General features: G+C 45.1%; 1 protein-coding gene across 1 annotated transcript in view; it reads right to left on the minus strand.

The window, feature by feature from the left end:
• ABHD2 (abhydrolase domain containing 2, acylglycerol lipase) overlaps window positions 1-16,089 on the minus strand; it is an 85,390-nt gene extending 69,301 nt beyond the window's left edge. The window contains exon 1 of the mRNA XM_066355724.1: window positions 15,959-16,089. The gene's annotated coding sequence lies outside the window, so the exon portion shown is untranslated. The remainder of the gene's footprint in view (window positions 1-15,958) is intronic.
• Window positions 16,090-16,320: the final 231 nt, after the last annotated feature.

Below are 16,320 nucleotides of genomic sequence, written 5' to 3' on the forward strand. Positions count from 1 at the left end.
ACACTATCTGCATGTCAAGCTCTGTTCTTCGTACTTTACATATACTAAGGCATTGAATCCTTACCATACCCTACAAGGTAGCTACTGTTATTATACCCATCTTACAGGCGAGGAGAATGAGGAACGTAGAAGTTGTCCAAGGTCACAGAGCTAGTAGGCAGAGAAGCCAGGATGCACATCTGGCTCCCAAGACCCTTGTCTTAACCACTGCACCATGTATTTGAAAGCAGGAAGAGTAGAGAAAGAGAGGCGAGCAAGAAAAAAAAATGGTGTGGAAAACACAGATCAGACACCAGAGGCTTAGTCACACAGCTCTGAAATAGTCCAGTTGGGGTTCCAGCCCACGATTCTCTGATTCTGTCACCTCAAAATAATTTAAACAGAAAACAAAAGCCAGTTGAAGGGGAGACTCAATTAACCTTCAGAGTAGTCTTGCTCAACTGCAATTTTTTATTATTTCTTTGTATTCTGAGACAAAGTAGCCCCAGGCTTTGTTGAGACTGGAGACTAGAGAGCAAAATCTCCAGCCGCATCAGAAGCCACTGGACCTCTTCAGGGCACCAATGCCAACTCAAAACCAAGAGATGGACCCTAAACTGCTAGCCCACAGATGGCATTGCATTTAGCTGGCATTTTTTAAATGAAAATTTATTATTACACCGGGAGATTTCAGATAGAAATCTGGATTCCTGGTTTCTCTGGAAAAATAACTGACAACAATGAGTGCAGCTGAGTGGCAGCTGTCCCCTTTAGACAGGGCACGCTTTCTCCAGGTTGCCACAGTCCCCACCACACCCTATCATGTCCTCAACACTGACTCCTGGCCTCCTTAAACATTTATGGCACCTGAACAGTCCCTGCGGGCATCTGAATATGTAATCCTTGGAGAAATCTGCCTAAGGTCCCTTCCAGCCCTTGATAAGTCTGTATTGACTGAATATTCATAACATACACTACCAGTATATGTATAAATGATAAATTCATAGAAAAGAATTATGGAAAGGCAGAATGACAAATAACAAGATGTACATTTCACTTAGTGATATTTACATGGATGTTTGTTTACAACTTAACTCATTCCACATTCAACAAAACACTGAAGAGATAGGCAGTATGCAAAGAGAAAGAATCAGAAATGTGGCAGTCTGCGGTTTGCTTCCCAGGAAGAAGTCTCTCCTCCTTCCTAGTAACAAAAACCTGGAACATGTGCCTTGCTAGAAAAACAAAACTCAGACACCAGCCTCCCTTGCAGGCAGGTGGATCCTGAGTCCACTGGATAATTTTCTGGCCACTGCTGGAGGGACTGGTCTGCTTTCTGGGGATACTACTTAAAATGTAGAAAGTTGTTCTGGCCAGTTAAAACAAGGTTGCGGGTTCAATCCCCAGCCAGGGCACATACAAAAAGCAGCCAATGAATTTACAACTAAGTGAAACTACAAACAAATGTGTCTCTTTTCTCTCTCGCTCACTCTAAAAATCAATAATAATAAAATACAAAACTTTGCAGATATACTAAAATTCATTAAAAAAAAAAAAAGGCAGAGAATGAACTCTTCTGCCCTTTCCCCTCCTGCATCCCTGGGAGGCAGACAGTATGGCTGCAAGTCCCGCAGTCATCTTGGGCCATGAAGTGACTTTGAGGTCACTGCTGGAGCCACATTAAGAGGACAACAGAGTAGAAAGACAGAAGCTTGGGGTCCCTGGTGATTTCATGGAGCCACCATATCAGACCTAGACCGCCTAGCTCAGGATTTCTTTTATATGAGAGAATAAACTCGTGCATGTTTAAGCCACTGTCTTTCCTAGTGTCTTTTAGTCTGCGATTTTTAATGACACAGAAGGAAACTATATACCCAAATCTTTATGGATGCTACAATTGCTGGGTTATTAGATTATAAGCAATTTTTCTTTTTTTTCTTCTCCAAAATTCCTAATGATTACAAATATTTTTATTAGAAAAAAAAAGTTTGAAAATAGCAACTAGCAAAATCTAAGAAGAAATTAAGAAATTCTGAACAAGGAAAATAACTGTGTAACATATGAAATTACCTATGGGATTAAGACTAGAATGTACTCTTTCTGACTGTCAGGAGAAAGAGGGAAACTCAATTAGACCTATAGTTTTCTAAAATAGAAAGAGAGCCCTGGCCGGTTGGCTCAGTGGTAGAGTGTCGGCCAGACATGCAGGAGTCCCGGGTTCGATTCCCGACCAGGGCACACAGGAAGCGCCCATCTGCTTTTCCAACCCTCCCCCTCTCCTTCCTCTCTGTCTCTCTCTTCCCCTCCCGCAGCCAAGGCTCCATTGGAGCAAAGATGGCCCGGGGGCTGAGGATGGCTCTGTGGCCTCTGCCTCAGGTGCTAGAATGGCTCTGATTGTGGCAGAGCGAGGCCCCAAGATGGGCAGAGCATTGCCCCCTGGTGGGCATGCCGGGTGGATCCCGGTCGGGCGCATGCAGGAGTCTGTCTGACTGCCTCCCCATATCTAGCTTTGGAAAAATACAAAAAAAAAAAAAAAAAAAAAAAAGAAAGAAAGAGAGCTAACATGTACTGTGTCATGCTTTACCCCAGAAAGCATGACAGATACTCAGGGAAAGCAAGGCTTTTCAGACATGGAATTATTTTTAAAAGTCTGCGGAACTTTATGTAAGGGGACCTTGAGTGATGTGATAGGCAATGTACTCCTACAACTTTTTTTTAAATAGCAAATGCAATAGGGAATTAATTTACTCAACCTTTGAAAAATGACAAGGGTTTAAAATGGAATTCAATTCAGTGAAGGCAATCCTATGAGAGGTTTATAATTATTATTTTTATTTATTGATTTTAGCAAGAGAGGGAGGGAGGGAGAGAGAGGAAGAGAGAGAGAGAGAGAGACAGGAACAGCAATCTGTTCTTGCATGTACTGTGACCGGGGATCAAACCAGCAACCTCTGCCCTCTGTGCTTTGGGAAGACGCTCCAGCAAACAGAGCCATCTGTCCAGGGCGAGAAGTTTGTAATTATTATGGTCCAAATATGCAGCCTTGATCCAAGGCTTTAACCTGAAGTGCCAAAGAGCAGGGCAGTTCTACCATTTGTCAGTAGGGCCACCGCCCTTGAACTTCAGGGGGCACAAGGACTTGATGACCTACTGTGTGCATAGCACTATGCTAAGCATTGTATGAGACTACAATTGATAGAATTCTCATTTTAACTGGGGGGAAAAGAAGTTTCTGTTAAGGCTATACATACTTAAGAAACATGGGGACACGAATAATTAGTCCAGGAAATAAGTAACCATGTGAAGGCTTACAGAGCAGCTAGATCTAAAACTGGGCCTTAAGATTTAGAAGTGAGTGTAAGTGTGAGAATAAATATGTGTGTATGCGTTATATATGTGTGTATCTATGTTTTAACCCAATAATTAACTGGCAATTTTAGAACAAAACTCTTAAAATTAATTTTAACTTATCATGCTGCATTTTATGTTGTTTTAAGTTCAACCTGCCATTACATATTAATATTCTGAGTTTGTACTAGATGTAACAAACTTAGTTTTCAGTGCACTATTCTGTGTGTCCCCCTCCCTTTTCCAGGCAGGTGAAATCCAGTTAAAATGAACACCAGGCAGCAGAGAGAGAAGTCAGCAGAATGGCTAGAGAGCTGGTTATGCAGAAGGCGGAAAGGAAGTACTGGCCCTCCCCCCCCATGTTCCTTCCTGGTCTGTCCCTTCTCATACGATCTGTCCTTCCTCATACTGTCAGCCCCACTACTCCCCTGCTCCCTCACTAGTCATTTTATGAGTGGGATTCAGATGCTCTAAATCACAGTTAAAATCCCCTTTGTAGTCTCTACATTAACAAAGAAACCCGAGGTACTGCCAACTACACAACAGTAAGGAACTTCCAGTATTTCCCTCGGTCTCTAAAACTTGCTGGACTGGCATTCCCACCAATGTGAGGGCCTGGGCTTCTCTTTCACGGCCAAGAGCGTTATTGTAAAGTGGAGTAAGAGCCTGACCTGCGGTTGTGCCAGAATGCTGGGGTCGCCAGTTCAAAACCCCCGGCTTGCCCAGTCAAGGCACACAAGCAGCAGCTACTACAAGTTGATGCTTCCTGTTCTTCCCCACCCTCTTTTCTCTTTCTCTCTCTCTCTCTCTCTCTCTCTCTCTCACTTTCTCTCTCTCTCCTCTCTCTAAAAATCAATAAATAAAATCTAATAAATAAATAAAATGGAGGCACAGATGCGGGGAGAAACGGGCCACTGTGCTGGGACAGGCTCTTGTCTAGGGGTTCTGAGACCTGGGTCTCAGTGCCTGCTCTGCCCCTTCCTAGCTGGTGACCTTGAACAAGTCACTTAACCTTTCTGGGCCCTAAAGACCTTCATCTGTAAAATGAGAGGGTTAGATTAGAAGTAGATAATACCAAAGGTCTCTTTCAGCTCAAAATTTCTGAGATTCTAGGGATAGAATTGCAGTCCTTGGCAAAGGAGCACAGGAACAGCTCGCTGAGCTCTGTAACAGGGGGTGGCTCACACAATTTACACAACTTACAAGAGCTACAACCTTCAGGGCCTCTGTTCTTCCCTCACATAGTTAAATACTGGTATGTTTTCAGCTGTGTCATTTATGCCAATAATTCCTTCACATTCATTCTGCCAGCGGGGGTGAGTGAGGACGGCAGCCTTGGAAAATTAACTTTCCCTGACAACCCAAAACTTCCTGTGAAGAGAGAAAAATCCAAGCAGAGACCTCAACTACAGAAAACTCATTACCTTGTGTAGTGGGGTAAAGTGTACCCCTAAAATTCATGCCCATGTGGAACCTGTGAATGTGACCTTATTTGGAAAGAGTCATTGAAGATGTAATCAAGTTCAGGTGGGGTCATGCTGATTAGAGTGGCCCTGACCCCATGACTGGTATCCTTACACAAAGAGGGAAATTTGGACACAGACACACAGAGGAGAAGGAAGATGAAAGCAGTGACTGGAGTGATACGTCTCTAAGCTAAGGAACCATCAGAAGCTAGGAGAGAGGCCCGGAACAGACTCCCTCTCAGAGACATCAAGAAGGAAACACCTGCCTGACTAGGTGGTGGCACAGTGGATAAAGCAAAGGCCTGCAACACTGAGGACCCAGGTTCGAAACCCCACAGGTCACCTACTTGAGCAAGGCCTCATCAACATGATCCCAAGGTCACTGGCTTGAACTCAAGGTCACCGGCTTGAGCAAGTGGTCACTGGCTTGGCTGGAGTCCCCCCAGTCAAGGCACATAAGAGAAAGCCAGCAGTGAACAACTAAGGTGCCACAACTATGAGTTAATACTTCTCACTTCTCTCTCTTTCTGTCTGTCTGTGCCTCTGTGTGTCTCACTGAAAGAAAAAAAAAAGGAGAAGGAAACAACCTGCCAACAACTTGATTTCACACTTCCAGACTCCAAACCATGAGAGGATATGCCTCTTGTGGCTCTGCAGTTTCACACCCCTTTCCTTCAGAGGCTGAAGAAACCTTTTGCCACATCCTTTCAAAAGATCCTTTGTTACTCAGCAAGCTCCAACCAACATATGAGACCATAATCAGCTAACGACAAACAACAAATGCTCCCGGGCTACTTGTTAACACAACACAAACTGTATTCAGGCGGGGCACAAATATTTATTGGCTTGGTTTCTTTGCCTCTGCAATTCAGCTGTCGGAACCATCCCTTCCTCTCCTGTTACCAGTAAGTGAGGGAGCCCTGTGGGGAAGGGGTCTCTTTTCCTTGTAACCCAAAGGACCAAACGAGCTTCAGTACTTATGTGGGTCCCATGGCAAATACCTCTCAAGGAAAAACAAACCAAAGCAAATTCCTAATGAATTTCTCTCTTCCAATTCCGATCTGGCTGTAAATGTGGATTCTGTTTAGGTTCAGGCTCTGGAGTGAGTAAATCCAGGCCCCACCAGTCATGATATTTGTCCTGAGGCAAGTTGTTTAACCCCTCCAGACCTCATCTGAGCATGTTAATATAGAGAGTATTTTTTTTAAATCCCTGGAATACTAGGTGCCCCAAAATTTTGATTACACAACCACCGCTACTAAATTCTCCTTCATTTTGTCTTAGTACCTTCCCTAATCCAATAGATAGAAATTACAGAGGAGCAGACACACAGGCCTCATTAACAACGAAGTCACCAGCGGATTGACTGTGTGGGCCTCCTGCAACAAGTTTAAAATTAATCCCAGGACACACTTGTGATTTTTGCAACACAGAACATGACAGGCTTCATAAATCACTGAGTACTAAGTGGCCATCAAGTTCCATTAGCAATTTCAAGGTGTGTCCTTGTGTCTGTGCTAAAAAGGGTCCTGGCAGTGCACAGTCTGGAACTTGCTCCTGACACACGCACCCCTCCCCTACCAAGGGGTCCTTCCTTTCCCACTGAAACGCCACCCCTGTTCCTGCAGGTAAATCCCAGCTTGCCCATTCCACACCCTAAAGCAGGTGCGCCTCACACAGAGCAGAGACTCAGCCATGAGCTTACTTTCCAGCAGCTCCTCCTCTCCTGAGAATGCGCTTTCCATGCCAACACTTGTGCCGGGAGGAGGAACCAGCCACCAAGGAACATGGTTTCATCAGAAATGAGGAAATGCTTCTCCATAATCGGGAAGTGATTGCATTTTCCCAAAATTGATTGACCTGTGTAAGCTAGGAGCACCGTCATGGATAATGCAGTGGTTTATAAATGAAGAGGATGCCTCCTCCCCAAAGTGTGTCAATACCAATAGGGGTATGTTTTGTAAAACTACACTTTCTTGCTGACATTCCAGCCCACTCCCTATGGGAACCAAAGGTATCAGCTTCACTCTAAGCTCTGTTGGGACTATGAAAAAAAGCATAATACGGGGCATCCATAATTAACTAGAAAACAGCGCAGATCCATGCATAATTAAGCACGAAATCTGAGGTACCACCTATAAATGCTAGAGGAACTCAAACAAAAGAGGCAGAAGGAAGGAGCTGGCCTCATAAAGCTGGGGAGCCACCGGAAGACACAAACAGTAGAGAAGGGGAGAAGGAAGGGGGGGTGCAGACATCAGGCTGGGCTCACAGGATGGACACAGGCCCAGGAATGCTGGGCAGATAGAGGAGACTGGCAGACAGGTCAAGAGGGACAGATCTGGGAGCAGTGGGAGTGAGTCACTGAGGAATGAAGCTTTGGGGCTTTACTTACAAGGGACATTCCAGAGGTCAGCCTGAAAATTGGTGCTACACATATGTGTGTGCTTGTCTGGCAACCTGCAGGACCGACACGAGGCAGTGGGTGTGAGTCGGTGTAACCTGACCCACAGGCTGCTGGACAAGCACTGTCATTTACTGCTTGAACAACACTGCCAGCCCTTGATGGCATCCAGATAGTTCTGTACAACCTGCTGAACTACACAGGAACCTTCGTTTTGGGGTCCATCCCCTCCAGGCCCTAAAAAATCATACCATCTCTCACCTTCACATAATTGCAAAGATCCTTTCATTTCTGGAGACTCTGAAAGTCTCTTCTTGCCTGGCCTGTGGTGGCGCAGAGGATAGAGCATCCACCTGGAACGCTGAGGTCGCCAGTTTGAAACCCCAGGCTTACCCGGTCAAGGCACATATGAGAAGCAACTACTACAAGTTGATACTTCCCACTCCTCCTCCTCCTCTCTCTCTCTTGTCCTATGTCTAAAGTCAATAAATAAAATCTTGTAAAAAAAGAAAGAAAAAAAGTATCATCTCTACATAAAAGTGATGACTTACATCCCTTTAATCTCTATTGGGAATTCTGGTCTATGCCTGACTAATTCAATCCTCATATGTAAATACTACACGAATTCAAATTTATGGTCTTGAGCACCCAGTGGGCACTCTGTAAATATTTATTGATTGAGTCTGTATCACCTTGTATCACCACTTTGACCCCTTGAGCGGGATTTTCTTATACGGAGATGATTGCATTAGGCTGAGTTGAGAAGTACTGGCCTTTACGAGTAACTACCATGCTGCTGCCAATGTAGGGAGAGAGCTCAGTGCCTGGGCTGTCAGCAGCTTTGGGGTATTTTAAAGAATATGTCAAAGTTCAGGCAAATAATTATCCATCTAACGAAAGCTTTCCATTTTCTAACACTTGCTCAAACTATTGTCCAATGCTGTATTCCTTTTCCCCCTTTCTCTGTTTGTCCCAAGCACCTCTTACTAGGTTCAAAAAATTATAAACCTACTTCAGAAACTGCTCTCAAATAAAAAGAATTTAAAGCAAAAGCAGGCTGTTTGAGGCAGCAGAAGGAAGAAAAAGTCCCCAAAGAGAAGATAGACGGGCTTTACTCATTGACTGCTGGCATTCAGATAAATTCTGAAATACCACTGGAAGACTTGTGCTTTCTGCTACTCACTCCAAGACCTCCAATGCAACAAAATGTCTATGGTATTTTCCATCTGACATGAGTCAGGAAATAGAAATTTGATTACAAATAATCCTAGGTTAACCTGGATTGAGATGTCAGTGGTACTATAAAACAGGAATACTTTTTAACATTCAAGGAAAATGGAGAAACTCTGTCTCAAATATCTGTGATATCTGAAACAGGTTTGTGGAAATAGGTCAGAACAACTGGTGTTACAGAGATTTCCGCTTCATTGAGATGTTTTCTGTGGGTGTGCACTGATGCTGGGGTTGTAAGGCCACTCGCAACAGGGTGGATAAATTCATAGGCTTTGGGGAAAAACCGACCGGGCCTAAATCACACCTCTACCATTTACTCTTTGTTTGACTTTGGGCAAGTTTATTAACTTCTTTTCACCTCAGTTCCCTCCTATTTAATGGGGATAATTTTTTTTTTTTTTGTATTTTTCTGAAGTTGGAAACGGGGAGGCAGTCAGACAGACTCCCGCATGCACCTGACCAGGATCCACCCAGCACGCCCACCAGGGGACGATGCTCTGCCCCTCTGGGGCATCGCTCTGTTACAACCAGAGCCATTCTAGCACCTGAGGTAGAGGCCAGGGAGCCATCCTCAGCACCCGGGCCAACTTTGCTCCAATGGAGCCTCGGCTGTGGGAGGGGAAGAGAGAGACAGAGAGGAAGGAGAGGGGGAGGGGTGGAGAAGCAGATGGGCACTTCTCCTGTGTACCCTGGCCGGGAATCGAACCCGGGACTCCTGCACGCCAGGCCGATGCTCTACCACTGAGCCAACCGGCCAGGGCTTAATGGGGATAATTTAATGCTATTATAATAAAAATTAAAAATGTAGACAAGGACCTGGCTGGTGGTTCAGTGGATAGAGCATTGGGCCAGCGTATGGATGTCCCAGGTTCAATTCCCAGTCAGGGCAATCAGGAGAAGGAACCATCTGCTCCTTTCCTCTTCCCTCTACCCCTTCTTTCTGTCTCCCCTCCTGCAGCCAGTGGCTCGATTGGTTCGAGCATGCCTCTAGGCGCTGAGGATAGTTCAATTGATCCTAGAGTGTCATCCTCAGGCACTAAAAATAGCTTTGTATTTGAGCATCGGCCCAAGACAGGATTGTCAAGTGCGTCCCGGTTGGGGCGCATGTGGGAGTCTGCCTCACTATCTCCCCTCCTCTCACCTAAAAAACAAAACAAAACAAAACAAAAAAACATAGACACAATGCTAACTAGACAGTATTATACTCACCAGAGAAGACAAAGGAAGGATCTGCTTTAGCCAACAAGGCTAGAGTACCCTGGTCTGGATCTACTCAGTCCAGCTCCTGGACCTGCCTGTGAGTGATCGGTTCCAATCTAATTTAGCCATCTTCTACAGGTGACGAGTGGATCATGCACGTGCATGTTCCTGTCCCCATTTCACGCTATTAGCTTTTCTATCAGACACCCAGAGAAAATAGAAAGTCTGTGAACCATAGGTGAAGGGTCTAAGACCCTCATCCTGGGATTCAGCAATGTTCTCTGGCTGATGCTAACAAGCCACTATATCTTTTAAAATGACAGAGCAAAATTAGATGATAGTAGAAATTTCTATTTGTGTAACCCTACAGTTTATCAAAGGCTTGTGGTTTAATACTTGACCTCAGTTACTCTACAAGCATGTCATGAAATGCAATGGTGTTGACAAGTGAAGACCAATTAGAAAAATTATTGTTTACAAAGTACATCCTCAGACATTACCTCATTGGCTATTCACAATTCTATGAGGTGTCATCAATGCAAGCGAGAAAATTGAGGCCCAAGGACCTTCCCTGTGCCAGGTGCTGGGTAAAGCTCTAGGAATACAGAGAGTTGAGACAGCTGTCTTAGAGGCCCTTCAAAGAGCTGGATGGATCCCGACCACCTTAGTACCATTGACTAAATGCCATGTGTCAACTTCCATGACCTCAACCTTTCTATCAATCTAAATATATTCTGTTTAGAAGGTTGCTCTTTATTGTGGGACACTGAGCTTCCCTCATTTTAGGTGTTAAAATATCTTTTCTTAAATGATGGCAATACTGGAAGATATTTCTTTTTCCTTATTTGAAAAAATTAAAATCTAGCCATTCTTTGTTGGACTTCCTGATTTATTTACTGTTCTCATTGACGTGACTAAATAAACAGCACACGAATGGAGCATAGTAGAGTGACTGACCACGAACGGGACAATTTTTCCAAGCTTCTATCTCTTTTTTTTTGTTTTTTTTTTTTTTTTTTTTTCATTTTTCTGAAGCTGGAAACAGGGAGAGACAGTCAGACAGACTCCCGCATGCGCCCGACCAGGATCCACCCGGCACGTCCACCAGGGGCGACGCTCTGCCCACCAGGGGGCGATGCTCTGCCCATCCTGGGCGTCGCCATGTTGCGACCAGAGCCACTCCAGCGCCTGAGGCAGAGGCCACAGAGCCATCCCCAGCGCCAGGGCCATCTTTGGCTCCAATGGAGCCTCGGCTGCGGGAGGGGAAGAGAGAGACAGGGAGGAAAGCGCGGCGGAGGGGTGGAGAAGCAAATGGGCGCTTCTCCTGTGTGCCCTGGCCGGGAATCGAACCCGGGTCCTCCGCACGCTAGGCCGACGCTCTACCGCTGAGCCAACCGGCCAGGGCCAGCTTCTATCTCTTTTATACCCAGACAGATTGGACAAGGTGTCACTGATAACACTATCTCCCTGTCCTTATATGACATAACATGGTATCTATGGTACAACCGATTGATAGTGTCGACACCCAGCAGTGAGCAAAGACCATAAGGTCATGACTCTAGATTAGACTGGCTGACTAACAGCTTGAACATTGAATTCAATTTCAAGGTGACTTCATTAAACACAAAGGTAAATAAAAGCAAATTAAGGAACATTAAAGGAAAGAAAAAAACACAACAAAGGCAAGATCTGGGAGCCACAGAAGCCATAAGACCATGTTGACATCAATATGGTCATATAAACCCTAAGTGCAGTCACAGGAAATTCAAAGATGAAGAACTTATAGAGCCATAATCAGCGAAAGCCGAGCAAGGCCGTGTCAGTTTCAGACCTTGGAAAAGGTCAAGTGATTTGGAGAACTTGGGAAACACCCCTGAGGAGAGATTCTAGCCCCAAATGCCAGTTTGGGAAAGATGGTTCACAGAGGTGCAGGTGTGAGAGCCAGTTTTCCTGGAGTGAGAGAAAAGAAGGGGTGGGGCATCTAACAAAGCCACCCAAGCAGGAAATCCCATGATGAAGGGCACGTTCCCTTCCGGTGCCCAAGGGCGAGGCACACAGGGCCAGCCTGGATGTTGGACACAGGAGGAGATAGAGCGAGATGCTAACATGTGTATCAGGAAGGCTGGAGCCTTCTCTGGAGACTGGAGACAGCAAAGCAAGCCTTCCCTGGCCATGCCAGCACAGAAGACAAGGTGAAGGGCCCAAGGTCTAGGGCCCTTCAATCCCCAACGTTTCCCACTCTCCTAACATAGAATGACCATTAGGAGGAGCCCTCCAGCTTCCCCAGCCTCTTCCCAGGCTCAGAGCAGCAGTATGTACAGAAGAAAAGTATTTCTTCCCAAATATCCATAAAATGCTGTAGGATCTCTACGCAAAGCTGCTGCCCAAATAAGACTGGTTCTTAGCACACTTAGAAACAAAAAAAAGGTATTTAAATTAGACAGTTTTCACAAAAAATGAGGCGGAAAAGCTTTCCATACTGCCAAGTAATATTAAATGAAAAAAAAAGCAGGGTTCCCAACAGTATGCTACTGTTTGTATAAAAGGGAAGGAGTATTGATAATGAATTTGCTAATAGATGGATAAAATATCCTGGCTGTGCACAGAGCACCTCTGGAAGTTGGAAAAAATCAGTAACACTGGTGCCTCCAAGGAACAAAGCCAGGTGGCAGAATCAGGTGGACAGAAACATATTTACTGTATAACCTTTTGTGCTTTTCGAATATTTTCTTTCCTCACATAAACTTGTTACATAGTCAAAAAAAATTTTTTTTAATAAAAAGCATTAAAAATGTTTAAATGTACAATACAAACAAAACAAGTCTTCATGCAGCAAACCAAACACTTGTTAATCTGGACAGCTGTGCTCCTGACACACACCAGGTGGTCAGTTTGCTGAACTTAACAGACCTCAGCTTCAAGGGAACAAAAGAAGACCCAAGGGCCTCACATGTGCCAATTCTCTAACAAGCTCTTCACCTGAATGCTACTTTACTGCAGGTCCTCATGTAACAAAGTCTGTTCCCAACTGGGTCCGGGCACAAGCTTCAAGGCAACAAGTCCAGCCACCAGTCCACACCAGCCATTTTATAAACAGAAAATGTTTAATACAAAAACACAATGCCCTAGAGCCAAGACAACAAAAATAAATGTGCAGATATGAAAATGATCCCTCACTGTGAGAGAAACTGGAATACTGTAAGCAGTAGGTCAGAGCAGAGATCTACCACACAGAGTTCCATTATATTGGAAGTTCTTTTGCTAAGGCTTTTCTTAGAGCCAGGTTTTAGGTAAAAAAATAAGAGAGACTGTGATCCTATCTTCCATAGGACCAAAGAAATGTTACATGTTCTGGACGGGAAGTGGGCAGCCACTATACTCCCTGTAGGCACTGCCAGAGATTACCAGAAGACAGGTGTGAGTACAAAATTGAAGAATAGCAGTAAAGCCCTGACTGGGTAGCTAAGTTGGTTAGACGATCATCCCAACATACAGAGGTTGCAAGTTCAATCCTTAGGGCACATACAAGAATCAACCAATGAATGCATGAATAAGTGGAACAAAAAAATCAATGTTTCTCTCTCTCTCTCTCTTTCTTTCCTCTTTCTCTCTCAAAACAACAAATTAAAAAGAATTTTAAAGAATAACAGTAAATGAGAAGCCCTTTCACCAAGATATTATGAGAAAAGAGAACACGATAGAGAGAAAGAAGCCCATTGTTAATACACAAACAATGGAACTAAAGCAATTATTCTAAGATGGCCGAGCTCTAGAATGTCCGAAACAAAAAAACCCTAAAACTCAGAATCAACTCTTAAGAATGTGCCAATCAATGAACAGTGCTAATCTTTGTTTTATTCTATAAAAACAAAGAAGGGAAAATAAAGGTGACCAGATTCCTGCAAGAAATAAAGGTGACAGGTATCACCTAATTAAAGGCTGGCAAACAGATGAGGTATTTATCCAAACTGCGAAGGTGCTGAAATGAAGGTAAAAGTAAGAAGGAGAGGGAACTTCCAACCAAAACGAGAGGAAAAGACCTTTGTTCCCTGGCGCTTGCCATCTGGTTTATTTCAAGCTCAAGAAAAGAACAGGAAAAATGCAGAAGAACCAGTGAACACGCTAGATTACCAGCAAGAATCAGTCGCACACTTGTGCTTCTGCCCAACAAGGCAGGCGCTGCTGGTGCTCCCCCAGCTCGAATGACTAAGTAACTGGCTTAAATGCATTTGACACTCGATCCCTGAACTTCCGAAAAGCACTTAATACAGTAGCTCATGAAATCTTAATCTAAAAATGTTCATCCATTTATAATCAAGCTGTATCAGACTGACAACTGGGAAGGAGGGCTGAGCAGAGGGAGTATTTGGAAGAATGCTTGGAAATTGGTATCATTGGGGAAAGTGGGGAAGTGGTAATCACTTTGAGGGATTCCTGCCCCCCCCCCCATTCTTTTCTAAGAAGATAAAATAGATTTGGAGTCTAAAAGGAGTGTTACAATTACAAGAAGACTAACAGAGAAAAATGAATGCCCTGATTCAATAAAAGACAGAAAAATAAATGCAGAGCAACTTGGAAAATCCCACAGACGTCTGTACTACAGTAAAATATGGAATATGTTTAATGAATTGCAGAGGAGAAAGCAGGATAAAGAATAAGCTCCTCATAGAAAATATTGGGTGGTAGATATAAAGAAAAACTGTATAAAGGAATATCATATATACCAAATCTATAGTGGTTATTGTATGCCAGGTATTGTTCTAAGTGCTTCAAATATAATAACTCATGTACTCCTCAAAACAACCTTCTAAGTACCATTATTATTCTTGTTTTATAGGTAAGCAAAGAGAGGCATGGAGAGGTTAAATAACTTGCCCAAGGTTACGACTAGAAAGAAGAGGAGCTAGAATTCAAATCCAACACTAAAGCACCGTAATTTATGCTCCTAAACTCTCAGGATTTCCCTGGAATTTAAACACCAAGAGGGAGATAACGAGGCTGGGATTTATCATGATCTTGATAAATCCGGGGTCAATAGATCATCCCTTATTCATGGCTCTGTGATGATCAGTCAGCCCCATGATGTTCCCAGGCCTTAGTTTCCTCACACGTGCATTGAGAAGACTGATTAAATGAGCTCTAGTTAAATGGACTCTACTTAATGTGGTTGTAACAAAATGGCCCTCAAAAAAGCTCTGGGTAAAAAGAAAAAAGCAAGCTCTGGGGACAGAGTACATTAACTCTGCCACACCTACAATCTCCCCAAGCCCCTCTCATGAGTCTGTTCTTGGAACCCCTGGTCAAATCTGGAATGTAGGTGAAACTGACATGATAAATGAGAGAGAAATTGGAAGATTAAGAGAAGTAGTGCACAGTTCTAATTAAGGAGTTCCATGATAGCTAAATAAACCTTATCTTCTTGGTATAGTCCATTCTCTTTGCTAACACCCACTCTTGAAAGTTGAGACCACAAAATTCATTATGGGTGAATGCACATGCAACATTCACTACCAGACTAAGTACCCCCAGAAATACCCTTCTGAAGCTGGGCATTAAAGGTCACCCAGAACGCATCCGTGAGTGGAGAAAAGCCTTACAGGTAGATCATGCAGTCCTCCGTGTGGAGTCCTTTCTAAGCATCCCTGACAGGTGGCTGTTATCTGGCTGCTGCCTAGACACTTCCAACGTCGAGGCGCTGGCTGCCTCGCCTGGCAGGCAGCCACCTGCGCCTGCTGAACATCTTTCATTGTGGGGAAAGCCCACGAAGCGCCTAGAACAGTGTCCGGAGTAGAGACGAGCTCAGTAAGTGTGCCTCCAACTGGGTCAAAAGCTGCCGTCCTACAACTTGAATCCATCGGTCCTGGGTGCACCCTGGAGCCCAGAAACGAAGAGGCCCCTCGGATATTCGAGGCTATAATCAGGTCCCTTGACCCTCTCCTTCAGGTGTGGAGCCCAGACCTTCATCACCAACCCTGAGTCAACAGACCTCCCTCCCCAGAGGTACCAAAGGCACCGATGGAGGGATGGCTGGCAGAGAGACCACAGTCGGGGATGTCCTCAACCTCGGTACCTGGGGCACGAGAGGACAAAGGGCTTTCAGGAACGCGTACCCCACCCGCTGCGGTCCAGGCAGCCTCCCTCCCCGCTACTTTGCAAATCGGTCCTTGGGACCCCAGTGGTTCCAGGTGACAGGCCCCGAGGATCCTGGGAGCGCAAGAAGCGGCGCAATGGGCCGAGCCAAAACGAGGACCGCGGGACTCAGGCGTTTGGCACGACCAATCCGGGACCCGATCCCACCTTAATGGAGCTCGCTGGATCGTGGCTTTACCTGTGTGTGGTTGACTATAGAGGTCCAGCCCGCCCCGGGTCCGGTTCCTACAGCTCTGCGGCTGCCGCCGGCGCTCATGGAAATGCAGCCGGAACCCGTGGCCAGTGCAGTTCCCGGGGCTACCGGCCCCGCCTAAGCAACTGCCGCCACGCCCCTAACGACCGCCTCTGCCACGCCCCTAACCACGGGAACCCGTCGGTTCATTGGACAACCCAGCCGCTGCTCCACAAGCTCCGCGCGCTCATTGCACGAAGAGGATATCCCATTGGTCACTGGAGTTGCTCCTCAGCCTAAAGGCGGGGCCTTCGCGAAGACAATTGGTTACTTTTGACGTCTTTAGCCCGTGAGCCAAGACCTTATTG

This window comes from Saccopteryx leptura, chromosome 13 (genome assembly GCF_036850995.1).
Source record: "Saccopteryx leptura isolate mSacLep1 chromosome 13, mSacLep1_pri_phased_curated, whole genome shotgun sequence".
NCBI classification, from domain to species: Eukaryota; Metazoa; Chordata; class Mammalia; order Chiroptera; family Emballonuridae; genus Saccopteryx; species Saccopteryx leptura.